Source organism: Marmota marmota, unplaced genomic scaffold (genome assembly GCF_001458135.2).
Source record: "Marmota marmota marmota unplaced genomic scaffold, marMar, whole genome shotgun sequence".
In the NCBI taxonomy this organism is placed as follows: domain Eukaryota; kingdom Metazoa; phylum Chordata; class Mammalia; order Rodentia; family Sciuridae; genus Marmota; species Marmota marmota.
Window position 1 is genome coordinate 13,626,869 of NW_026000242.1, and position 19,645 is coordinate 13,646,513.

The following is a 19,645-nucleotide window of genomic DNA, read 5'->3' on the forward strand; positions in this document are numbered from 1 at the left end:
ATGCGCATATGAAATCCACGAGACTTTAACAGGAAATCTTTTGATGAACTGAGATTTCTAAAAGACTTAGGAAATCCCGAAAGATGAATTTTAAAATACTCTTTATCACAGTTAATACATTATGGGAAAAGAGGCTTTGATGTCAGAAATAACAAATGTCCAAATCCAAGGTCTGCCACTTAGGCAATCTGAGACCTTGGATAAATTAATCTTTTTCAGGATCAGAGTTTTTCCCTACTTCATGGATAAGATAGTTCTTGCTTCACGGCGGTTCTGAGGTTGGACGAACTAACACGCACAGTGCACGGTGCGTCACAAACCACAAGCAATAGATCTTTCCAGCTGAAATAGTAGTCTTACAGCAGGCGATATCCACAAGGCCAAAAGTGGCTATTGCAAATATGCTAAAACACGATAAAAGATATTTTAAAGAATATTCAGAACAAAATAGCTTGAAGCAGACCAGAAACCCCCACACGCAGAGACATTTACCATAATTAAGCAGAAATCTCCACCGTATTTGTAACATATAAGTTCCTTTTCTTGTCAGAAAGCTTTAGAATAGAAAATAAGCAAAAAATTCTTCAAAAAACTCAGTGTGGGATAGGACTTCTATTTGTGAGGACTAAGTTGCTGAATCTTGCAAAAGCTAAGTTTGGTTGCAGGCTTGATGATGTTACTTCTGCTTTTGTAATAAAACCTGTAAGACCCCTGACTAATCTAAAAAATAAAATAAAATGAAAAAGCACTTGTCATGAAAACTTTAAAACCCCTCCTCCCACTGGGTATAAAGTTCAAAGAATTTCCAGACTCGAGGTCCAGAGAATTTTTTAGGTGATAGCCCCTCTGGACCCTGCAGCCAATAAACCTGCTTCCTAAAAATTCCCGGGTTGTCCAGCCTCTTCTGTCCTACATCAAGCTGAGTAAGAATCTTTCCAGGCGATATAAAGAACATATTGGACCTGATAGCAGAGAGAAGAGTCATTGGGCTCCTTTAATTGCCTCAGTCTTCAGATCAAGAAAAAAGTAAGTGCATTAGAAAGGGCACAACAAACCTTAGCAAGAGGTTCTAAAATAACAGTTGACTTTTATTTATAAAGATTAAATCTCCAAAGTCAGATGATTTAATTATAGAAAATTGGAAGAAAAGTTGCATGTTACTTCTCCTCTCAGCCTTACTATAGTAAATCCAGCTTTGGCTTGGTCATGGCACAGTGTTCTGCTTTCAAGGGCATTTCTTTGTATGCACAATAGTTAGTTATCTTAGTGGCCTCTGCGATTCCAATACACAGTGCATATTAAGGTCTTGAGCATATTAAGGTTCAGTAAGTATTCATGAATAAATGGTGTCATGTGTTTCATTAGTAAACAGCAGGATTCATTAGGTATGTGCATTGAAGTTAAAGAGGGAAAAATGTTCTCCAAATTTTCAAAGGTGGGTGAAGGTTTTCAAAAGATTGCAATTACAAATATTAAGCAGAATTTCAGGGATATTGCTGAGCATAAGGTTCAGGAACACAGATAAAGCAATATGGAATTACTGCAGATGTGCTTTTACTTATCTTTTTGCTTTTATATTTTCTTATCTATAAACTCCCACCCCCACTCTATCTTTTACTCCTGTTAAATTGTTAGGGTTTGGGATCTGGAAGGTCTCCCAAAGGCTCATGTGTTGAAGTCTTAGTTCAAAATGCAGCAATGTTCAGAGGTGGAGATTTGAGGAGGGGATTGGCTCATGAGGTCGCTGACCTCAGCAATGGATTAAAATCCTTCCTGGCTATCAGGAGGTGAGCATCTCTCCTCTACCTTGACCTTCCACCATGATGTTCTGCCTGATTTAGGCCCAAAGTAATTAAAGCCTGCCGGCCATGGACTGCAACCATGAGCCAGAATAAATCTTTCATCCTTTAAGTTGTTTATGTCAGGTCTAACACACAAATCCATTCATATTTTGATGTTCTACAGGTAATTTATAAGCAGTATATTAAATCAAGTTAAACATATCTGTCTCCTTAAATATTTATCATTTCTTTTTTTTAAATATTTTTTAGTTGTTGGTGGACCTTTATTTTATTTATTTGTATGTGATGCTAGGAATTAAACCCAGTGCTTCACACATGCTAGGCAAGCACTCTACCACTGAACTACAACCCCAGCCCTATTTATCATTTCTTTATGGTGAAAACTTTAAAAATCCCTCTAGCTTTTTTAAAGGTACAGTACATTATCATCTATGATCACCTTACTATGCTATAGCAAATTAGACCTGATTTAACATTACACAATTTATACATATGTCAAAACATAGTACCTCATTATATGGAGTATAGTTATATTTTTATGTGTTAGTTGTAAATTAATTTATAAAAAACAGAAATTTACTTTTTTTCACAGTTCCAGAGACTGGGAAGTCCAAAATCAAGATGCCAGCAGGTTTAGTATCTGGTTAGGATCCAGTCTTTGCTTCCAACACGGCACTTTGTTACTGTGTCCTCACATACACAAAGGGTAAAAGCAAAAGTACCTAGTTAGTTCTGTCTAGCCCTTTATAAAGGTGTTAGTTTGTTCCATGAGGGTGGACCCCTTGTGACTTAATGCATCCTGTTAACCCCACCTCTTACTACTGTTGTATTGGAGATTACATTTAAATGTGGATTTTAGAGGGAACCAAACATTCAAATCATAGATTTTTTTCTCTATTTCCATCTTTCTAATTAATCCATGCCTATTTATACCAACAAATCATCTCATTTTCTTTTGAACACCCAAGACCTTTGTTTATTCTTATGAAATGCATTGTATCCATTGTTTTGAATGGGATAATGTTTATGAAAAAATGCTTTCTAAAGTGCAAAATGCTATTTTAAAAACAATGTTTATTGAACACCTACTATGAGCTTCATGGCATTTTTTCTTTCTTCACACATAATCTCTGTAACTCCTCTAGACTGAAACTCCCAAAGAGTAGGGGTGCTATGTTATTCATCTTCATATCCTCAGGACCTAGCACAGGGCCCTGCTCAGGAAAGACATTTAATGTCTTTTAAAGGAATTTATCCCATTTATTTTCAGCAACTCTGTATGGTAATTATGCTTTAAATCAGTAAATACGTATTGACATCAGAAGTGTGTAAATGACTATGTTAGTGCTGGAGACATAGCAGTGAATAAAACAATTTCTGCCCTCTTATTATACACATGAGAAAACTTGTTACTGTGCTAGTGACTCTCTTAGAAGGCATACTGCTAGTAAGTAGTTGATTCAAAATACAAACCTAGGTCTTCTCAGTCCCAAGACTGGGCCATAACAAAAAATAAGATGATGCTATTAGTATTATTGTATGTGTTTTTCCAATGCCATATTCAATAATAAATGAAGATTCTATACCATCCACATAACTTAGGAATAAGGTCAGAAAGTATTACCTGAATTTTCTTTTTTCAAGGCTTTCTATTTTATTCATTCATTCATTCATTCATTCATTCATTCATTCTTTAGTGCTAGGAATCAAACCCAGGGCCTTGCACATGCTCTACCACTAAACTACATCCCCAGCTCCTCATCTAATTTTTTTTTATATTTATTTTTTAGTTGGACACAATATTTTATTTATTTATTTTTATGTGGCACTGAGGATCAAACTCAGGGCCTTGCACATGCTAGGCAAGCACTCTACTGCTGAGCCACAACCCCAGCTCCTGATTTTTTTTAAAAAAAAAAGCATGTAAGTAGACTTAAATAAATTTCATTCCAAGAAATTACCATTCCATCCCAAGGTGATTTTTAAATATTGCTGAAGATTTTGATGAGCAAATTTTTTACACTTAAAGACACAGCTGGTATTTAAATATATTGCCATATTAGTTGTATTGATCTCCCTGCTTGCCCTCTTGTCTTGCTCTTGGGGAATATACAGTATGTGATGCTCTTTATTCAACCTTCACGTGTTTCTTTTTAATGATTTTTGGAAAAAAAAAACATGTAACAAAAACATTTAAGTTCCATGTCGTTATAAAAGATTTCTACCGTAGTATATTCATTCTCTATTGTTGCTGGAAATTTCACTCTTTTCTGGTTCTGTATGTCAGAAATCAGAGATAGGACTCAGGGCTAAAGTCAAGGTTTCAGCAGTGACTCACTCTTTTCCAGAGCTCTAGGATAGAATTTGTTTTCCTGCCTTTTCTAGCCTCTGGAGGCTGCCTGCATTCCTTGGTTCACTTCTGTCATCTTCAAAGTCAACAGTAGCTGGTGGACTCCTTATCTGGCATCTTTCTGAATCTTCTTCCTTTATCTTCTCTGACTTCAGCAGGAAAGCTTCTCTGCTTTAAAAGATTAAAGTGATTAGTTTGGGCCCATCCTGATAATCCAGGATAATCTCCCATCTCAAGGTCCCTATCTCTAATTATTATCTGAAAAATCCCTTTTGCCACGTAAGGTAACATATTCACAAGTTCCAAGGGTTAGGGCAGACATCTGTGAAGGACCATTACTGTCATGAGCTGTCTGTGGGCTGTGTGCGGACTGTTGCACACAGTCGCCTCCTGAGGGCATAGGTCTGGCATTGAGAACTCCCTGTAGCGCCCCCTCAGGAATTGATCACCTGATGCAGGTGAACCTCCCACTCAAGCTCTGCCTAAGATCCCACACAGCACCTGAGGTGGTTGTGACCTGCCAAGATGTCAATCAATCTGCTGACCACAAGATACCATGAACCAAGACTCCACCCTTGAAACCTCACCCACTGCCTCTGATGTACCCCCTTAAGTAAACCACATTTTGTGTTTGTCTAGTTCAGGAACCCATGTGGACTAGATCTATTAGGGACTTTGCTTTTGTTTGTGTTTTATTATTTTGTAATTATTTGAGATACTAAGATTTTGGGTGGCTTCATTATTTGTGATATTAAGATTTAGAGTGGCTTTTAGAGTGGCTCGGATTCCTCTGGGCAGAAGAACCCTCCAATGAGACACTGGTCATCTTCCCCTTGAAACATTACTTCACCTCCTACACCCAGGTTTAAATATCGAACAAGTTCTGCATTAATCCTAACCATTAGTGAATTCTTACTATCATCTTAACTTTCTGAACTGTTTTGACCACTGCATTAGTTTAGGTTTCAAGATTTTCCTCAACTTGGAGAAATGAGGTGTATTGTACCTACCATGAATTACATAGGCCCCACAACTAAAGATTCTATGATCATGGGCTGGGGTTTTGGCTCACTGGTAGAGCACTCACCTAGCATGTGCGAGGCACTAGGTTCAATCCTCAGCACCACATAAAAATAAAACAAAGCTATTGTGTCCAACTATGACTTTAAAAATATGTTTTTTTTACAAAAAAAATCTATGGTCGTAAGAAACTTCTTACTCACAAAAGAAATGTACAATGATAGGTAACACTTATTGAGTGCTTACTCTGAGCCAAGTATTCTTCAAGGTGCTTTAAAAGTTTTGATTTATTTAATTTTTCACAAAACCCTTATAAAGTGGATATCTGCATCATTACCATTTTGCTGTTGAATAAACTGATGCATAGTATATATTTAAATGAATTTTAGTACTACTAAAAGAAATAATATTAAATAGCTTTTGATATAGTAGTTTTATTAACATGAAAACAGCAGACATAATACTATTTTATATAGCATTCTACCAAAAAAATAGATTTATTCACTTTTAGAGTTGAGAGGACAATGGAATAGAATCTACACTTTTCCTTTTCTATTTCCAATCCTTTGAGTCTTAAATACTTCTGCTGATGTATGTTTATGAAAAAAGAGAGAGGGTATTTATGTTTGTGATCTTGTTTCTGTCATTTTGCTCTAAGAAATCTCTCTCTCTCTCTCTCTCTCTCTCTCTCTCTCTCTCTCTCNGACTCCTGATGATTTTATGGGGATGTCTCTCTCTCTCTCTCTCTCTCTCTCTCTCTCTCTCTCTCTCTATATATATATATATATATATATATATATATATATATATATACACACACACACATATCCTTTAGACTTGATTAATATGACTTATTGGTTTGGAGTTATTAAAATGCAAGCCAGATAAGAGCCCAACAATGAAGAAAATTCAGTTAAGGATTGCTGTGAGATAGTCAAGGACAGTCCTCAGGAATGCCGTATTGATCCCTCTGGTTTAAGATTAAGCAACTAGAGAACAGTTGCCAAGTTTCCTTGAACTTGGCTGATAAAAAGCTTTGGCTTTTGGAAAAATAGTTTATTCTGTTCTAATGTCCTTTGTTACTGATGAGAGTTTCTAAATATTAGCTAACTGCAGAACTTCAGACTTCGAAGATGCTCTAAAGAAAGCATTTCTATCAAAACTGATTTGTTTTTTTCTTTTTTTCTAGTACTGGAGATTGAACTCACGGCCTCACTCAGACTAGGGAAGTGCTATACCACTGAGCGGCTTCCCCAAAGCTTACCCTAAATTTTGATGGGCATTTCAAATTTCCCAATTCTTTTTCAGAACCTTCTTCATGTAAATTAAAGTCACTCTGCATACATTTGGCCTATTAAGTTATTAAAAAGTTCAGCATTTGACAAAGTCTTGTGTTGGTGAAACTATGAGGAAATAGACACTCTGATACATTTCTAGTCAATATGCAAACCAGTCCAACTTCTTTTTAAAACAATACTCTTTTATTTTTACTTTTTTATTTGTTCTTTTTAGATATACATGAAAGTAGAGTGTATTTTTTTAGAGAGAGAGAGAGAATTTTTTAATATTTATTTTTCAGTTTTCAGTGGACACAACATCTTTATTTTATTTTTATGTGGTGCTGAGGATTGAACCCAGCGCCCCGCTCATGCCAGGCGAGTGCGTTACCATTTGAGCCACATCCCCAGCCCTAGAGTGTATTTTTACATATTATACATACTTGGAGTATAACTTCATATTCTTGTGGTTGTATATGATGTGGAGTTACACTGGTCATATCATCATATATGAATATAGGAAATTTACATCTGATACGTTCCACTGTCTTTCCTATTCCCACCTCTCTCTTCCCTTTATTTCCATTATTTTAATAAATGGTCCAACTTCTGTTGAGGGCAACGTGAGAATATTTTTTAATATTCACTTGCCCTTTAACCCAGGAGTTCCACTTCTGAGAATTCATCCTGTGAATATCCACATAGGTGTTATGTAACAACAACAACAACAAAAAAAAATGATGTCTGCACAATGCTACTTGCCTAGGACAGTCCTCCAGCTCTAAGGATGTATCTTTTTCTGTAATAGCAAAATATTGGAAAGACAATTCAATTGTTTTTTTACTTTGTCATATTGCATGGTTCTATCATATTAAATATAGAGCCAGCAAAAATTAAATCTTATCTGTGGTTGCCTAGAGTTGAGGGTGAGAGAATACAGACAGCAAAACACAGGAGGGAACTTCTTGGTATGATGACATTGTCAGAGATTGTAGTGATGGTGACTAGCATGTACACATTTGTTAGAACTGGTAGAAGAGTATGCTTAAACTATGAGCATTTTATTGTATGCAAATTATGCCTCAATGAAACTGATTTTAAAAATACATTTTCTTAATGCCATATCACCCTCCAGCTACTGCTCTATTTTCTATCCCTGTTTACAGAGAAACTCAGAGGAGTGATATATCCTCTGTCTTCCATTTGGACTTTGTCATCATCACTTCTCTGAAGTTGCCCCAGTCATGGTCATTGTTGACATCTGCAGAGCAAATGTCATGGTCAGGTTCTGGTCCTTGTCTCACTTCATGTCACTTACAAATGCCACGCTTTCTTCATGGGCACCATTCCTAGTTCCACTGCAGTCTTGGTCGTTGCTCCTTCTCTGTCTCCTTTGCTGGTTTATCATCATGTCCCCAGCCCTTCATGTTGAAATGTCTCAGAGATCAATCCTCAATTTTCTATTTTTCCTTATTTCTGTTGGGGGAATCTCATGCAGACTCTTGATTTTAAAAATCATGTCTATATACCTTCTATTTACCTATGTGTTGCTGAAACATAAATTTATATCTCTAGCTCAGGCCTCTACCCTAAATTCCAAAAATGATTTTCCAGCTGCCCATTCAACATCTCCATTTGGATTTCTAATAGGCATCTCAAATTAATATGTAAAAATGGAATGACTGATCTCCTCAAAAAAAATAGAAACCTTTCTTCTCTCACAGTCATCTCCATTTCAACTCCTGCCTCCATTCTCTTAAGTTTTGTGTTGTTGTTCCTGTTGTTTTGTTTGTTGGTTGGTGCTAGAGAATGAAACTAGGGTCCCACACATGCACGTGGGCTACCATTGAGCAACACCCTCAGCCCCAGTTGTCTGACTTTCTTAGGTTGAAAACCTAGAAGTCATGCTTGAGAGCTCTCTTTATTTCTTATTCCAAACCCAATCAATCCATCAGCAAGTCCTGTCAGTTCTCTCCTCAGGCTATATTAAAATCAGACCACTTCTTACCCTCCATCTGCTCTCACCCTCTAAGTCGCTATTCACTTTTGCCTGGATGATTGCAATAGGCTTTTATTTTCCTCTCTCCACTCCTAGTATAATTTCTTCTCAACAGCCACAATAAACTTATTATTAGGTTATTTAAAAATACAGCATTTGACAATGCATTGTGTTTGGTGAAGTTATGAGGAAGCAGACACTCTGATATATTCCTGGTCAGGGTGCAAAATGGTCCAAATTCTGTTGAGGGTGATATGATATTTTTAAAAATTACACATTTACTTACCACTTCTGGGAATTTCATCCTGCAGATGTCCACACAGGTGTCAGATCAGGTCCCTCCTCTGTTTAAGGCGCTCAGTGGATTCCCATCTAACACAATGCAGAGGTAAGTTCTTAAAGACTGACAGGGCCCCGCATGATGAGCTCCCTCCTGCCTTTCCACCTTATTCCCCAGTCCTCACTGCTCCTAGCTGCGCAGGCCTTCTACCCCAGGCTTTTTCACTGCCTTCCGTTTGCCTGCAATGCTTTCCCCCTGCATAGTCACAGGCTTCACTTCCTCACTTTTTGTTTGTTTTGTGTTGAGTTTACTTAGAATCCAAAACCCAGCTCCATTTCTGTGATCCTATTAAAAGTAAAAAAATTATCAATGGAAGGTCTTTCAGAAAGGCAGTTTTTGTACATCCAAGACAGCAACTGAGGATAAGTGACATGAATGGAAAGCTAGTTTATGAATGGAAAGCTAGTCCTTGCTAGCCCACATAATTACTATTAAGGGACACTGGAACTTTCTTCTGAGAAAGAAATTGTATCTAGGAGGATGATAAAAAGCCATGTAATGGAAAACATTGGGCTAAGTTAAATAAGCCAGACTGAGAAAATCAAGGGTCTCTCACATGTGGAAGCTAGAGCAAAATAAGGAAAAGCAGGGGAAAGGAATCAGATATCATAAAGACACAGGGAAAATGAGTGAAATAGAAGGAGACTGAGAGGGAGGGAAGAGGGATGGGAAAGGGGAGGAAATGCAGAATAAAGTTAACAAAGTCACACTATGTGCACAGATAAATATACCACAGGGAACTTCACCTATAGGTGTGTGGGGGAAGCACCAATCAAGGATGAATAAATGGATGAGCGCAGGGAGGGGATTAGTGGAGTGAAGCAGGGGAGGGAGGGGACTGAAATGAAGTGGTTCAGATTCTATGCATATATGATTTTGTCAGGATGAGCCCAGCTACTATGTATAACTATAATGACCTAATAAAAAAATAAATATAACTAACAAAAACAACAGTTATTAAAAGATTTTTATAGAGGAAAAAAGCCATTTAAACTCTTTGTATACAAGAACAGAGCATAAGGTTTCAAAGAGGCAAGTTAAGCATACATGCCATAAATTGAATGTGTCCTATCTTCCCCACCCCCATTCATATATTGAAATCCTACCCCAAGTTGATAATATTGGAAGTGTCTCTGAGAGGTCTTGAGGTCTTGAGGGCAGAACTCTGTGAATTAAATTGGTGCTCTTATAGAAGAGACCCTTAAAGGAGCTCCTTTGCCCCTTCTTCTATGTGAGAATAGAGCTAGAAGGTGCCATCTATGAGAAAGCTTGCCCTCACCAGGCACAGAATCTCTTGGCATCTTGATCTTGGACTTCCCAGCCTGAAGAACTGTGAAAAAAAATAATTCTGTTGTTATATGCTGTCTAACTTGTGGCATTTTATTATAGTATCTTGAAGACCAAGGCAAAAATTTTAAAGGAAAATATATTAGAAGATATATTACCCAATTTGAAGATTGCAAACAAAAGCCATAATGAAGAAATACAGCAGCACTGGTCATTTTGTTCACTAGGTGGCGCAAGAGTAGAAAGAAAATAGACCCTAGCAGATAGCAAAATTGCACAAAGGGGAATTCAAACTGTAAATCCACTATGGCTTCCAAACCAGAAAAGTCCATTAGGCAGCCTGCCAGAATTTTCCCCAGTTGGTTGGAATCAGGGGAGGAGAATGAGCCTGAAATGAACCAATAAAGTAAACAGCAGGGTAAAGCAACATGCAATAGAAAGAACAACAAATCTGATTTTAATCTGAACCCAAAGGATTTGCTTTGGCAAATGTGCAAAACTTTGAACCTTAAGAAATAAGGTGGGTTGAGAGTAGATTTGTGATACTCTATTAGAAATAAAATATTAATAATTAATTATTTTAAGATTAAAGCTGGTAGACCATGGTTTTATGGTGAGCAAGTGTATACTTGAGGGAAAGAAAAAAATATTTAAAAGGTCTATAATTCCTTAAATAGCTGTGACTGACAATCAGATACATAAAGTAATTGAAATTTCTGCAAAATTTGATTGTTGTGATGCTAATAAAATGGATTGAATTAAATAAGTGGGATTATCATTCATGGAAAATCCTATTACCCTACCACTTTAAAAATATTTTCTTATAATCATCATCAGAGGGAATCTCAGAAACAGAAATTGATGATTGCCCTTCAACTAATAAAAAATGCTCATGTCTTGGACTGGGATATAGTTTGGTTGGTAGAGTGCTTGCCTCCTCGAATACATAAGGCCCTGGGTTCAGTCCCCTGCGCCACAAAGGTCATGTCTTAAGTACCCCTACCCCTTTGTTGTAAGCTTCTGTCAGCCACCAAGAGTCACCTGCCCCCTTTGTTTGAAAAGGTGGGTTGATCATATTGTAGGTGGATAGAGTGTGGCTGAAAGGGGAGCTGAGGCTTGGTTGCCAGGGGAGGAAAAGCTAGGGTCATGATGCTCTGGAGAGCATCCTTGAATCCAGAGAGAGGGATGACAAAGACTAGGGAAGCTCCTGAGATGGCTAAGCAGCATAAGGATCTCTGTGACTTTAAAATGGGACTCATTGTCTTAGCCCTTTCAGGCTATTATAGTAAAATACCTTAGACTGGGTAATTTACATAGAAATATATTGCTTTCAGTTCCGGAGGTTGGAGAGTCCAAGATCAAGGCAGCAGCAATTTGATATGCCCTCCTAGATGGCATCTTTTTTTCTTTCTTTTTTTTCTCCCCCAGTGCTGGGGATCAAACCCAGGGCCTGGTACATGTGCTGTGTGCCAGAAAAGCACTATACTACTGTGCTACACCCCAAACCCTAGATGGTGCCTCTTGCTGCATCCTCACATAGCCTAACGACAGAAGCGGGGGAAACATGCTTTATTTGAGATCATTTATAAATGAATTAATTCTATTTCTGAGGAAAGAACCTCCATGACTTAATCATTTCCCCAAAAGACCCCACATCTTACTACTATACAGAAGGAACTAATTTTCAACATAAAAACTGGGGCAGAGGATACCAACATTCAGAATAAAGTCATAGGCTATTCTTCTACTGTGGTCCTTGGATGGAGAAGTAGAGCAGACTGGAGAGCTGGGTTTAACCAGGTTGCATGAGATGGACAAAAGAGTGTAATGTGTTCAAGGAGAGGAGTATGATTGATCATTGAATTCAGGTTGAATAAGGAAGTTGCCTGTTCCCAGTGCCAGGACTACAGAAGGACAAGGTCTTAAGAAGATAAGGTGGAACCTTGTACTGCTGGCCTCGGACAGCAAGCAGAACCTAATCTCTAAGTCAGTGACCCAATTTCCTCTGCCTTAAATAGTGCTTGGTGCAGCAGGCTCATTCTCTTTCTTCAGACATCCCTGATATCAAGTGCTGCCTGCATGATACATGATAGTAAGATTTATATGTACATTTTCTCATTTACCTCTCATGAGAGAAACATTTAATATGGAAAAAAAAATCTTATGGGAGTTAAATAATTTGTCCAAGGTCACATAGCCACATCAAGATTTAAAACCAGCTCTTTCTGATTCTAAATCCCCTCTTTTCACCTTAGCAACTTTTGGAAACATAAAATTTCATGAACTGAACAACAGTGCATTATGCTAAAGTTTTTGCAAGGAAGCCAAGGAAAAAAAAGGAGATGCAATAAAAGTGGCTGTAGCCCTAGCTGTTGTTACTACTATGTCATTTGTTGATGTATTTGTTAATGATTCCATATAATTCAGAATCAAATGTGCTTTGTGACACTAGGTTCAAATCTTAAAAGATCTTTCTTTAAGAGCCACTACCTTTCCTCTTCATATCTCCCTTTTTTTAAAAAAAATATTTTTTTAGTTGTAAATGGACACAATACCTTTATTTTATTCATTTTTATGTGGTGCTGGGGATTGAACCCCGTGTTTCACGAGTACTAGTCAAGTGCTCTGCCACCGAGCCACAACCCCAGCACCCCCTCCTTCCCTTTTCTTCTTACTTTGTCCGCAGATTCCTTTTCACTCATGGTCTCCTCACTTCTATCTTTGGCACACTCAAAACAAAGAATTAGAACCAAGTTATTATACCACCACAAGAAGGAAGAATTGGCGTTGGACAAGCATAAGAGAGTCAAAAAGGATACTAGAAAAGTAACAGAATAGAACCCATAAGCATCCAGAGAACTCCTAAAGAGAGACCCGTATCAGAGACGTATGTATATGTGAGCAGGAGGTGGGGAAGCAAAGCCAGGATTGGAGAGGAAAGCCAAACAATAGTGATCCGTACATAAAAGAAATGGAATGTTGTGAAATTGAGAAGCAGCTTGGGACCAAAAATAAAAATGTGATTAAAATTCTTTCATTCTGTTTTTGTTGTTTGTTTTTGTTTCCTTTGCATTACTGAGGATTAAACCCAGGGTCCTCTACCACTAAGCTGCATCCCCAACTCTTTTATATTTACTTTGAGAAACAGTCTTGGTAAATTGTTGAGACTGGCCTTGAAATTGTGATCCTCCTTCCTCAGCCTCCTGAATCACTGGTATCACAGATGTGTGCCATCATGCCTTGCTCTGTCATTCTTTTACTAATATGAATGTTACAATTAATATTAAAGGTTACATGTGCCTGTAATCTGAGCTAGTTGGGAGGTAGAAGGATTGCTTAAGCCCAAGAGTTTGAGGCCAGCCTGACAACATATCAAGACCTCATATTAAAAAGAGAAAAACACCAAAGAGAAGGCCAAAACCAATAAAAGAATAGAAATAAAAGATCCAGCTTGAAATCTCAAGTTTTCAGAAATGTTCTATTTGCATCTCTTTGCACTGCTACATAAGTGACTCACACACAAGAGGTCCAGAAAGGAACTAAATTACAGTGCTTAAAGAACAATTACCCTGGCCTGTTCTAAATTGTCCTTAAATGAGAAGAAAGAAGGCTGGGATGGGAAAACCCTTATTCACAGTCTGCATAGAAACTCCCATGAAAACAATTGGCTAGTGCTTTGCCTATGCCAGAAACAGGGGGAAACTTGAACATTTTGCATTCTTTCAGATTCAGTTTGAGGAGTCGTCAGGCCTGTGGACCCTGGGAAGTGTGATTAAGGACGCTTGCTTTGTCTTCCTACCACCCACTGCATGCATTGCAGTGACAGGCCTTGACATGTGTCACTCCTCCTAAGGCCAGAGAGGGCCAGAAAGAGTGCAAGGGTATCATTCCCTAGCCCACACAGTCCTCCCACTGCTATTTGTCTGTAGGAGTAATGTGAAGTACTCTAATATGCCAGCCTGGTGCCTGGGGCTCCCTCTTTTCATCAGAGGAGGAGTGACACTGCAGAAGGGGCTTTCCTTCTCCTTGCACACGCAAGCCAGCTTCTCACTCTCCAGAACCCAAGTGAGCAAAGGCAATCTCTCAAAATTATATACATATTTTACTTATTTTAAAAAATAAATTTTGTACTTGATATAAGAAAATAAATGTATTTTCTTTTAAGAGTTAGGCACCTTTATTTCATCTAGATGGGGGAAAGCCAAAATATTTAATAATTGGTATTTAGGAAAAGAGGGAAGCTTCATTCCAAAATAAATTCTAGCTGGTTCAAAGATTTAAATGCATATAAAGAAATCTAAAGGTACTAGAAGAAAACAGGGAAAGGATGCCCATGTACTATGTTAAACTAACCAAATGTGTGGGAGACCAACCTTTCATATGGCTGGGTCACACTCCCCGGATGGATGCTGAGGCGCTCAGTCACAGAAATGTGGCAGAGCTTTCCCCACCCTTCTTGGGTCTGAGGGTCGGTGTCTCCTGCATGAGGGTGTCTTGCTACAGCCCCATGGGTGGAGCTATGCTCACCTGTTCCTTTGTAATATAACCCCTTGCCCTGTTTAGGATAGAATCTTCCATGGAAGTGCCTTGTGTGTGTGTCCCCTTCTCTTATTGTGCCCTACCCAGGTGTCAATCATCCTGCTGACAGTGGACATCATGAAGATAGACTCAGCCCCCTGAAACCTGACCCCTTGCCTCATTTGAATAGCTTCTCCTCAATAAAAGGGGTCAGCACGTGCTCTAGCTCTCTCTCTTCCTGCGGACCCTTAAGGTCAGAGGAGCCGTTACAGCGACCCCAAAGAAAAAGGTATTTGTGTCTCTTGTGTGGTTATTTTACGAAGCCCAGTTAGCCCAGTTCAACTGGAGTGACCCCTGAGCCTTTTAGTTGAGAGAACAGAAACCCGGCACAAATGCTTTTCTTTTCCTTTCCTGTGGTAAACAAAATATGGCTCCCAAAGATGTGTATACATCCTAATCCTCAGAACCTGTGGATGTTATCCTATATGGCAGACTTCGAATATGTGGCCAAATTAAGGATCTTGAGATGAAGATATTACTCTGGATAATCTGAGTGGCTCTAAGTACAGTTACAAGTAGCTTATAGGGCGGGAGGCAGAGAGGTTTGACCCAGACAGGACAGCAGGAAGCACGGTGACCACGGAGGCAGAAGCTAGAGTGATGCAGCCACAAACCAAGGAATGCCATCAGCCACCAGAAGTGGAAGAGGCCAAAGCCTCAGAGGGAATGTGGCCCTGCCAACATCTTGATTTGGGACTAGTGAAACTAATTTTGGACTTCTGGCTTCCAGAACTCTGAGAGAATAAATTTCTCACTTTCTGCCACTAATTTTGTGCTGATTTTCTCAACAGCCCTAGTAAACTGATATACTCCTGGATTTACCCAAGCTCCACCAGAGTAACAGTTAAAGGCAAAAGAATGGTATGATTCATAAGAATAAAGAGAGTAGCAGAAAAGGATTTTGATAAATATTTGGAAGATGGAAATTGAGTGAGAAGAAACTTACTTATCAGAGACTATTACAATCTGTGATTCTTGAGTAGGGGATATGGAGAGGACCTGAGTCACTTCACCCCAGAAACAGGTACAGGGGCACCAAGCACCAAGCAGGGGAAGAGCGAGTCCTGGGGCTGAACCTGGGGATGGAGTAGAAGTATAAACATGGGCCTTGGCTCCCCTGTCTCTGGCTCCTTCTCTGGTACTGGTCTGACATGAGCTAAGGGTGTTCTGAACCCTGTCCCCAGTCAGTGCCCTAAGCCCCACCACCCCTGCCTGAGCCTACATAAGTCACTCGGTTCACATCCTTCCTGGATGCAAGGGGCCTCAGAAAAGCCATGCAGGACCAGCACAGGCTTCCCGGCAACCATTCCTCATTTTGGAAGAGGTGTGCCTTCTGATGGTCTAACAACGGTCTCTGCCAGATACTGCAAAGTACATCATCTTAAAATTTCCAAACAGTGGGAATAAAAACAAGTAACTAAAAGCTTCCAAAATGAAAAAACAGGTCACATTGTGCCTGAGGATCAGCAGTCTTACTGGCATCAGACTTTTCGATAGCAATACAGAATTCTAAATAGAATAACACTCAAAATTCTGAGAGATATTATCTTGCAACCCAAATGTGATGATTGAGCTGAAAATTAATGTATTGGAGAATTTGAGGGAAAACTAAGAGTTTACCAAATTTGTTAGATTTCTTGGGGAAAATATAGTGATTGTGTGTAGAAAAAACTAAGCAATTGGCCAATGGTAATGGGAATTAGCAATTATTTTATTTTTTAATTTTATAATTGTAAATTGATAAACTATAGTTGTGTATATTTCTGGGATAAAAAATTATATTATGTTCTAGGAATACAATGTGGAATAATTAAATCAAACAATTAACTGTCACCTCAAATGCTTATCATTTCTTTCTTTCCCTCCAAATCCTCCCTATCCCAATACTTGGGATTGAACCACTGAACTATATCTCCAGCCCTTTATATTTTATATTTTGAGCAGGATCTCCCCAAGTTGCCCAGGAGGATCTTGAACCTGTGATCTTGCTGCCTCAGCCTCCTGAGTTGCTGGAAATTATAGGTGTACATTGATGTGCCTAGCAAATAATGATCATTTTTTATGGTAAAAACATTTGAAATTTATTCTCCTACTGGTTTTGAAATTCCCAGCCCATTATTATTCTCTTTATTCATCACACTGTACAATATATCTCAAAGTTTTTAAAACAATGTATTCCTTTTATTTGTGACTTCATACACTTTGATCATTACCTACCTATTCCCCTCACCCTGGATTAGCAATTATTAATATTAGAAAAAGCACATGTTTCTATAAGAAAGAAGATATTATTATTACATACTATCTGATTCAGTAGTAAATAAAATTTGGTAGATTCAACAATATAGATAGCAGACTTGATTTAACTAAATATTTTATATAACTGCATTGGAGAAATGTGAGGAGGATTATAGTTGGATAAGAAATCAGAAGCCCCCCAAATTCCTTTCTAGGGTCATAATCTATGTGTATTTTTGATGTATATGTGTGAAGATCATTGTACAAAGAAGGTCGTCACAGCATTGAACAAGAAATAGCAAAAATGGAGATAATTTAAAAATATCAATTGAGACTGGTTAGACAGATGGTGGTCAAATGGAATAAAAATGCAAGCATTTTTAAAAAGGCAGCCAGATCTGTTGACGTGAACTACCCCCAGGACTGAAAACAATCAAAAACAAAGTATAGATTCCTGAGACCAGTACACTGCCACTTGCGGGGAGAAAACAAATATATGAATTGATACAAACACACACACACAAAAAAAACATGCGCGAGCGCGCGCGCACACACACACACACACACACACAAGCATTGAGTTTCATGTCTGCACAGACTCTGGAAATATCCATAATGAACTACTTGTAGTGAGTGACATCTGCAGAGGGCAACCTTGGTGAGCATGTCGGAAGGAGGTAGGGAACCTTCTTTCACCATGTACTACTTTGTCATGTAATGCTAGTGAACCTATTACCGATTTATTCAAATGCATATTTTAAAGGAAGCAAAGAAAAAACTTGATAAAATAAAAAAATGAAAAACAAAACATAGAATTAGCACCCTTTGTATCTCAGTTTAATATACCAATCTTCTCAAAATGCCATTTCATTATTTCTAGCCCCTTTCCTTTAGGTGGCAGCAAGTGCTTCGTTTTATAATATCCAGCTGACTGCCCTTTAGTATCACATCAACAACTGTGTTTAGATGTCTTATTTTTCCTTTTCATCAGGAAAATTTTCTCAAAATATCAAAGTATACATTTACAAAATTCATGGCCCAGAAATATTCAAGTATGGTAATACAAAAACAAAACAAAACAAGAAAATAAATTATACATTTGCATGATTATAAAACAGACAAATTGTTGACACTGATTATCACTGGGTGGCAGGACAATTAACAGGTGAATGTTTTTTGCACTTTATGTGCCACGTTCTACAAGGAATGTGGTATTTTTGAACACTTTACCTTCAAGTTCTAATCTTCACCATTGCAGCCTTCTTGGATCCTGGAAAGATGGAATGGACTTAGGTGTTATCTGGCACTCAAATATTTCCAACATCACCATGCCTTTTAATTTCTTAACTGTGGAGTGAAAATAATGGGAAAAATTGAAGGTACACAATAGGACTGACTATTGAGGGAGAGGTTTGATGGATGAAGGATCTTTTCAATAACCCTCAAATCCAAAAACAGATTTACCAAGACACAAATAAAGCTTACAATTCAGGATGCTTCCCACCACTTGCTCTAAACATTTTTCCAATTTTTTTTGTACTATATCATTAAGCCCAGTGGTATCTTACCACTGAGCCATATTTCTGGCTTTTTTATTTTTTATTTTTGAGACAGAGTTTATTTCTGGCCTAGATGAATTGCTGAGGCTGGTATAGATTTTGTGATCCTCTTGCATCAGCCTCATTGGGATTATAGGTGTGCACCACCAAACCCAGAAATTCTTTAAATATTCTTTTGTGAGATACTCTATTCCATGATTTGAGGGGGTTCTGAGGGTATACCCAAAAGCTCTCCATGGAACTAAATTCTCTAGCTCATATTTTGTTCCCCAGTCAGCATACTTTGGATGTTCAAACCATTGTAGAATTGTTGACTAGAAGTAGGTTTTATGGAGAGGTAAAAACCCTCCCTGTTTCTTTATTCATAGAGTAGTTGAGGGCAAATTTTTTAGAGTTATTTCTGGTGGCTAGCAAAAAGGGTATTCTTATCTTATGTAGAGACCACAAAAAAAAGTCCTCTTGTCCCCAGAAAGCTCTTGGGACAGGTAAGCAGATCCTGCCAGATCATCACATGGTACATTGGAAGTTGGCTGTATGCTGGACTGAAGAAAAAGAATTTGACTCCCCTCTGAAAAGATGCATCAGCATATTTATCTGTAAAACTGAGAAGACAACAAATAAGACACATGGTATTTTAGTCAGCTTCTTTGCTGCTGTGACTGAAGGACCTGATCAGAACAACAGTAGAGGAGGAAAAGTTTATTTAGGGGCTCACTGTTTCAGAGGTCTCAATCCATAGACAGCAGGCTCCATTCCTTGGGGCCCCAGGTGAGGCTAAACAACATGGAGGAACAGTGTGGCAGAGGGAAGCAGCTCACATGATGATCAGAAAGCAGAGAGAGGTCTCCACTTGCCAGAAACAAATATATACCCCAAAGCCATTCCCCCAATTCCCACCTCCTCCAGCCACACCCTACTACTTCAGTTACCACTTAGTTAATCCATATGCCAGGGGATTAATTCATTGATTGAGTTAAGACTATCACAATCCAATAATTTCTTCTCTGAACCTTCTTGCATTGTCTTACAGGTGAACTTTTGGGGGACACCTTCCAACCTAACCAACACATGGTTTATAAATCCCTCACACAAAAATGCACAGAAATCCCAAACACAAAAATGCAAAACCAAATGAGAAGAATGAAACTTAAAAAAATAAGTCCTATATGATGTAGCAATTCTACTTCTGGATATG